The sequence below is a fragment of the Colobus angolensis genome, unplaced genomic scaffold (assembly GCF_000951035.1).
Source record: "Colobus angolensis palliatus isolate OR3802 unplaced genomic scaffold, Cang.pa_1.0 Scaffold322, whole genome shotgun sequence".
Taxonomy (NCBI): Eukaryota; Metazoa; Chordata; class Mammalia; order Primates; family Cercopithecidae; genus Colobus; species Colobus angolensis.
Window position 1 is genome coordinate 1,439,363 of NW_012116511.1, and position 8,414 is coordinate 1,447,776.

The 8,414-nt window shown below is 37.7% G+C and overlaps 1 pseudogene; it reads right to left on the reverse strand.

Moving 5' to 3' along the window:
• LOC105518611 overlaps positions 1-7,032 on the reverse strand; it is an 18,092-nt pseudogene extending 11,060 nt beyond the window's left edge.
• Between the last annotated feature and the right edge of the window lie 1,382 nt (positions 7,033-8,414).

Sequence of the window (8,414 nt, forward strand, 5' to 3'; positions counted from 1 at the left end):
GGCTGGAGTGCAGTGGCGCTATCATAGTTTACTGAAGCCTTGAACTCTTGGGCTCAAGAGATCCTTCTGCCTCAGCCTCCTCAGTAACTGGGACAACAGGCAAAAAGTTGTAGATTTTTAATGTATATAACTTGATGTGTTTGGAGATAAGGATATACCCATGAAACCATTACCAATAATCAATGTAACAAAATTATTTACTTCTGACAAAATTTCCTCCTGTTCGTTTTACTTTTTGTTAGTTTGTTGTTCCTTTTGTGGTAAGAGAATTTAATGTGAGATCTATCCTCCTAGAACATTTTTAAGTATACAATATAATATTGTCAGTCATAGACCCTATGTTGTACAGAAGAGCTCCAGAACTTACCTATCTTGCATAGCTGAAACTTTGTACCCTTTGACCAACATCTCCCCGTTTACCCCTTTTTACCTTTAGCCCCGGGGAACCACCCAGTCTTCACTTCTATGAGTTTGACTATTTTAGATTCTATACATAAGTGAAATCATACAGTATTTGTCTTTCCATGTCTGGCTTATTTTGCTTAGTATCCGGACCTCCAGGTCCGCCCATATTGCTCTAAATGTGACCGGTTCAATGCTTTTCTATTTTGTGTACTAAAGGTTTTTTGTTTTCTGGGTTTTGTTGTTGTTGTTTGTTTTTTGAGATGGCATCAAGCTCAGTCATGCAGGCTGGAGTGCAGTGGCACCAACTTGGCTTACTGCACCTCCTAGGTTCAAGTGATTCTCCTGACACAGCTGCCTGAGTAGCGGGGATTACAGGCATGCATCTCCATGCCCAGCTAATTTTTGCATTTTTGGTAGAGACGGGGTTTCACCATATTGGCCTGGCTGGTCTCGAACTCCTGGACTCAAGTGATCCTCCTGCCTCAGCTTCCCAAAGTACCAAGATTATGGGCATGAGCCGCTGCACCTGGCCAGCTTTTGGTTTTCTAAAGCTGTGCTCTCATACATTCTAACGGAGGGCATGTGCCCACAGAGTTGAATCTTCATCTGAGATACATGAATGGTTTCTCCTACTGCTGCTGTAGCAAATTACCACAAACTTAGTGATTTTAAACAACACACATTTATAATCTTAGCTCTGGACGTCAGAAGTCTGGTGTGAGTTTCACTGGACTGAAATCAAAGGATTGGGTTGTGAGTATTATTGGCTGGCCATTGTTCAGTCTCCCAAAGACATGCTTCCTTTAAAACGTGTACCCCTGAGCACTTTCTTGAATGCACATCATCAGAAAGATGAGAATCTACATCTTTCAAAAATTATCACAAAGGGTCATGAACCTTGCTAAAGCAAATCATATCCCTAGTGAATTTAATGTAAAAATCTATTTCAAACAGATTATTTACATGCATCTTTTCAGGGCCATACCCAAATTCATTAAATACCACTGAAGGAAATTAATGCAAACTTTTGGGGAGGGTAATTCAGCAAAATATACCAAAGTAGAAAATACACATAGTTTAATCCAGAAATTCTACCACACTAGGACATTTCCTAATGGACATAATTGCAAAAAAAAAAACAAAAAAACAAAAAAACAAAAAACAAAAAACTGCAAAAGAATGTTTATATAAATTGTAGTACATGTACACAATGGAATATGATACAGTTATTATAAAGAATGAGAGTGATGTAGATGTGTGGATAGAGAAAGCCATTCAAGATAAAATGTTCAGTGACAAAGCCTGCATGAAGCTTCAGAAAGGATCGTATATAAGCTGGTTCCTAAAATAATTTGAGAGACGATACATAAGAAGCCATTAACAGAGAGGCGGATGGTAGCAGTCAGAAGAAGACTCTTTATTTTGTACTTCTCTGCAATCTACATTTTTCTATTGTAGGCATTGTATTCGTCTGTTTTCACACTGCTGATAAGGACATACTCAAGACTGGGTAATTTATAAAGAAATTTAATGGACTCACAGTTCCACATGACTGGGGAGGTCTCACAATTATGGCGGAAGGTAAGGGAAGAACAAAGGTACATCTTACATGATGGCAGGCAAGAGAGAATGAGAGCCGAGCAAAAGAGGAAATCCCCTATAAAATCATCAGATCTTGTGAGACTCTTTCACTACCACAAAGAGTATGGGGGAAACTGCCCTCATGATTCAGTTATCTCCCACCGGGTCCCTCTGACAACACACGGGATTTATGGGAGCTATAGATGATATTTGGGTGGGGACACAGCCACACCATATCGGGCACGTATTATTTTATTTTATAAAAGTAAATCAGAGTCACTTAAAAATAATGAATAATAATAATAACAGTGGGATCAGTAATAATGTCCACAAGCTTGTCTGTGAGCCTCACACAATTCCAAGGATTTCACACAGATTATTTTATTCTCACATCTCTGGGAGATAGAAGCTACTATTACACCCGTTTGGCAGATGAGGACATTTAGACGAGTGAAGGTTAAGCCAGTTGCTTTATGTCACACAGCTGGCAAAGGGGGAGCTCACATTAAATTAAGGTCTGTTTGACCTAAGCCAGTGCTCTTCACTGTTGCTGCTATTTGTGTTTTCTTGCTGATATTTTTTTTGTGTGTTCAAATAAGAATCTTAATGACTATAACATATGTTTTAATACAGGTAAAAACTTTCTCAAATGTCAAAACTAAAAATATCTTCTTCCCTAATATGTCACAAATCTAAAGAATTATATCACAAAGGCCACACATTTTTGATGCTTCATATGTTCAAAAATGTGAAAATATTTTTTAAATTTTTAACGAGAAGCATTACTCGAAATGTCAAAGTGGGGAAACACTTATAAGGGGGACAATTAAAGAAATAAAGAGGAGAGGAAATACAGACAGGGAGAAGAATAAAAAAGGAACGAAAAGGAAATTTATGCAATTGTGCTAACACTGGTGATTTACAGCTTTAAGGGAAGCTTTCTACAAGTAGTCTAGGTTATCATTTCTGACAGTTGTAATTTTTTTCCATTATATGCACTAAAGAAATACTCTATTTCCATTGCAGATAAGATGAGGTTGGGGTATTTTTTCAATGAGAAGATGATGCCACTAAGTCATATCTATTGTACTTTATTGCAATTGCTTCCTCACATTAGAATCACTATTTTTTAAGAAAAAATAACAAAAGTAAACAAGCAACTCATTACCACTCCAGATTTGCAAATAGTCTGGAAACTATTTGGTTAAACCTTTTATGGGTGAAAATTTTTATTAGCCCTGTCTACTCTATTCAATGTTTCATTAAGGTGATTCTGATGTGAACCAGTGATTTAGAGACCATCTTCCTTTCATGCATCCTTTCTCTCTATTTCTTTTGCCCTGGCTGAATCTCTTCAGGTTAATTTGCTTGCATTATTGCTTGCCAAATGATCCCAGTGAAGTATTAAAGGTGGTTATCAGGTCTACAGAATCCTCCGGTTAAGTTAATGAGTTCTCACCTGATTAAGTTAATTAACCAGGTGAGGACTCAGGGTTCTGATTTAACAACTGTTGACCAGTCTCTAGTCCACTGCTAACTCTAGATGGTCTGTGAGAGAGTACAAACGGAAGCCAAAATGCCATCTAATAACTAAACACTTAAAAATTTAAAAAATACTACTTATGTTAAAATTAGGATTTTCTCATGATTTGTATTCTATTAACATTAATGTCAAATTAGGTCAGTGTAGTTCTTAGACTATTTTTAATTAATCTACATTTGGAGAAGCTGCTTAGCTGAGGAATAGTAAATGAAATTGTTAATAAAAGTCACAATATGTGGCCAGGTGCAGTGGCTCACGCCTGTAATCCCAGCACTTTGGGAGGGTGAGGCTGGAGGATTGCTTGAGTCCAGGAGTTCGAGACCAGCTTGGGCAACGTAGTAAGACCTGTTGCTACAAAAAATAAACTAAATTAGCTGGGAATAGTGACATGTGCCTGTAGTCCCGGCTAGTCGATAGATTGAGGTGGGAGGATTGATTGAGCCTTGGGAGGGTTGAGGTTGCAGTGAGCTGTGATTGTGCCACTGCACTCCAGCATGGGCAGAGTGAGACCCTGTCTCATAAAAAAAAAAAAAAAAAAAGCCACTGTAAGCATATTTGGAAGTGAAACAATAATTGGACAAATGTAAACAGAGTTATAACATATTTTTTATTTTCAGCATGTCTATCACTTATATTGTAATTTTGACCATCTCTTACAGTAATATCTTCATGAAATATTTATATAAAATTGCAAGGATTTCACTTGACTTGTTTAAGTTGTGGACTTGATAAAAGTATTTTTTTTCATTTTCCTTTTTATTTCATTATTTTGGTCAGTAATTAAATCTTCATTTAATATAATATCTTGTTTACGATTTTGTGGGGGTTTCTTGAGACAGGGTCTAACTCTGTCACCCTAGCTAGAGTGCAGTGGCATTGACATGGCTCACTGCAGCCTTGACCTCCTGAGCCCAAGCGATCCTCCCATCTCAGCCTCCCAAGTAGCTGGGACCACAGGCTTGCATCATCATGCCCAGCTAATTTTTAAAATTTTTTTTCTAGAGGCAAGGTCTCACTTTGTTGCCCAGGCTGGTCTGGAACTCCTGGGCTCAAGCAATCCTCCTGCCTCAGCCTCCCAAAGTGCTGGGATTACAAGTGTGACTCACCATGCCCAGGCCGGTTTACAATTTTTATGTGGGTCATGCTCAATATAAATCTTATTTTTATTGTTTCCAGTTTTTAATAACTTAAGCAGACTGCACCACTGAACATTTCTTATTTCCTTATGCTTTTTAGTTTTCCCCTGAGCTCTACTTTTATATTTTCTATTTCTCAATTTGAACTCATTCTTACTAAGGGATTAAGATATAAAATGCAATTATATTCAAAGTGAGCTTAACTTCATTGAATATGAAATGACTGTATTTTCATTAAATATGTAAATAAAATTTTGTTTATATATTTTCAAAAAAGTTATATTCTAAAATATCCAAAATGACATATAAGTGTTAAAATGCAAAATAAATTATAATTATTAATATAAATTTTAATATAACATTATTTAAAGGAATCTATTTGGGGGAGAATTAATAAAATCTCACTAAATACTTTTGTAACAATAAAATCATTTGCAATAACAGCAGTTGTGGAGCCTCTGATGTTAGTATTTTTAGGACTTTTCCCCTGAGCTGAAAAGGTTCTTTAAAGGAGATCATTCTACATTCCTGCCTTATGAACGAAAGCTTGACTTTTAGCTGTCTCGGAGTGGAGAATTAAGTTGCCAGGTCTCAGTACTGGTCTGTTGACAACATCTATGTTACTCCTTCTTCTTGGCTATGCCTAGGTATCCTCTAGTCCAGAAACCTCCTTTCCAGAGAATAAGCCTTCAGTCTTTCCCCAGGGTGGGTGAAACACAGCAGCCCAGCTACATGGAACAGAGATTGACTGCTTCTTAAACAGACGTTAGGCCAGTGCCCCTGACTCTGGTGCTTTCCTTGGTCCCTGTCATGTCTACATTTAGAAGCAGCTGGTGGCACTAGCTGCTGAGCTTTGGGGGATTCTATTGTATAAATCAGGTTGGTTCTCTGCTTTTCCACTGTTGGTTTGGTTTTCTTGGGCCTGCTAAATCCTTTACTACTTGGCCATCTGCTTTTCAGCTTCCAAAATTTTATTGATGGGATCACTTTTACTCTTCTCCTTGTCATTTAGGGTTTCTGCTTTCTTAAAAAATACCTTTACTGTTATTTTGGAAAGGACTGGTGGAGCAGTTAGAGGTGTACGTGTTCCATCTGCCATATTTGAACAAAAGTCCCCTATTCTGCTTATTTTATCCACTGTGTTAGGTTAGGAATGTAAATCTAATCATGTTACTCCACCTGCTTAAAATTATTTAAATTCTTAAAGATTCTCTTGTTTTTCAAGATTTAAATTCTTAACAAGACCACAGAGGCTCCCAGTTCAGTATCAAGCTTACCTTTCTACCTGTTTACCACCCCACCACCCATTATCCCTGTTCCAGACCACCACTTCCATCCACCCTCAGTTCACCCAGTATTCCAAGCTCTTTCTTAATTCTGAGTCATTGTGAGTTCTATTTCTTCTGCCTGGAATCATCTTCCCTCACTCTTCACTAGGGTAAGTGCCCTTCATTTCAACCTACAAGATTTTCATCACCCACTAATTCAATGTCCATGTGCCTTACTAAAGTGTATATGCCAGTAAGGTCTAGATCTTGTCCACCTTATTCACCACCATACTCCCACTCCCGGCTTCTGCCTAGATGCTCAATAAATATTTATAAAGTTAGAATTTAACCAAAGCATATGCTCAGATCAGCTGTCACTGAAGTCATCTGCCTCACTTATGCTATTCTGCTTCATCTTTTCTTGCTTACTTAAGGTGAAGGAGTTAATCGAGCTCACTAATAGGCTTTGGCTTTGGCCAGAGGAGAAGCACTTGTTCTGAAATGTTATAAGCACTGTACTGTCCATAGACCTACTTTTCTCACTGCTGAGTTAGAACTCTATGGGGGCTTAATGGATGTTTACTGAATGAACAAATGCCTCTTGCAGTCAGGGCTAGCAAAGGGCTAGTCTGACCTGGGAGGGGCAATATTAAGGAGTATCTATGAATAAGTCAAGACAAAATACTAACATCAAAATATAAAGATGTGCCATACTTCTGAGTCAGGAGAAATGAAACTGAAAAACACAGGGACAAAATCATAGAATGAACAGCAAGTCAATTAGATAGGGAGAGAGAATAATAAGACTATGGGTGCAGAGGGATTAAGTATTTGCATTCTGCTGCAAGGAAGATCATATTATTAACTTTGTAGAGTTGTTATAATTACAGATTGTGTATATGGCCTGTTTTACATTTTAGATTTTTAACAAATCATATTATCTTATTTTTAGTTAAGGGGCTACCCCATTCTCACTTTATTTTTTTATTTTTTATTTTTTTGGAAAATGGCATGTTTTTAGACTACAAGAGGAACGTACCTGGAAAGTACCCGATGAAGAGAGCCTACATACTCCTTGGAACCGGTACCAGTAGTACATTTTAGTGGGAAGTCATGCACACCTATATCTGAAATGACTCACTCTACTTCCTTTCCTACCTATTGTGTCTCCACAGCAGATTCAAACACCCAGATTCATTAGCTTAGGTTGGGTCTTGGTGCCCACCTAAAAAGGGTATTTTCCTGATTGTGCTGTGAGGAATAGAGGTGGATTTGTAAACCCTAGAGCAAGGTTCTGCGTATCCTAGGCCGGTACCTACTGTTCAGAGGAGACCACTGGGTGAAGCCACCATCACCTTGTCTGACCAGGAGACAAATCCTTTAACTGAGGAGTTGGGGAATAAGAAGGAAGGAGAATACATTAAAACCAGATAGCTGTAAGATTCACTTCAAAGTGGAAATGGCAACACATCTCAGGAAACTCAGAGAAGCACGCTGTCAGCATTGGTAGTTCCAGTGAATTCACTCAGATTTCTGTTTGAAGGTCAGAGAATTGCTGATAATCCTATCCCAAAAGACCTGAGAATGTGTGTTCACAAAAGAGTTGATTGAACTTTATCAAGAACAAATGGGGATTGGTTAATGGGTACAAAAATACAGTTAGACAGAAGGATTAAGTTGTAGTGTTCAATAGTACAACAGGGTGACTATAGTTAATAATAATTCATTGTATATTTCAAAATAGCTCAAAGAGAAGATTGGAAATGTTCCCAACACAAAGAAATGATACATGTTTGAGGTGATGGATATCTCAATTACTCTGATTTGAACATTACACATTGTATCCATGTATCGAACTATCACATGTACCCTATAAATACATACAACTATTATGTATCAAAAACAATTTGAAGAGAAAATGAAGGGCTCAATTAATGGGTTGACATTCTTTTTTCTTTTTCCCTCACTTTTCATTTTTAAAAATAGTTTATTTGTAATGTGTTGTTCAGAACGTAATGAAAACTGGTACCCCATCTCTTTGAATTCCAGGGCTCATTATTCATTGTTTTCATTGTGCTGATTTTTGTTGCACATTTCAGCCCTCTTTGTGCTGACTGTTCCCTTTTCTATTGCCCTCCTTTTTAGTTTTAATTTTTATTTCTGTAGAGATAGAGTCTTGCTTTATTGTCCAGACTGGTCTTGAACTCCTGGCTTCAAGTGATCCTCCTGCTCCAGCCTCACAAAGTGCCTTCTCCTTTTTAAAAATTATATATGTTCACGGGGAGGCCACTTTTTCTAGAGCTGTGTGTTTTCAAGCTTGTGATAATAAGATCAACTAATGCAAGTGTTCAGACTGACTTGACTGAAGTCTTGTATGTGATGGCTTCACTCTTAAGACCACAACTTGCGGTGGGAGATGGAAGTTTTTCAGAGACCTGAACTGTGGAAGAATAACCTTCATTTTTGAAACCTATTTTCACT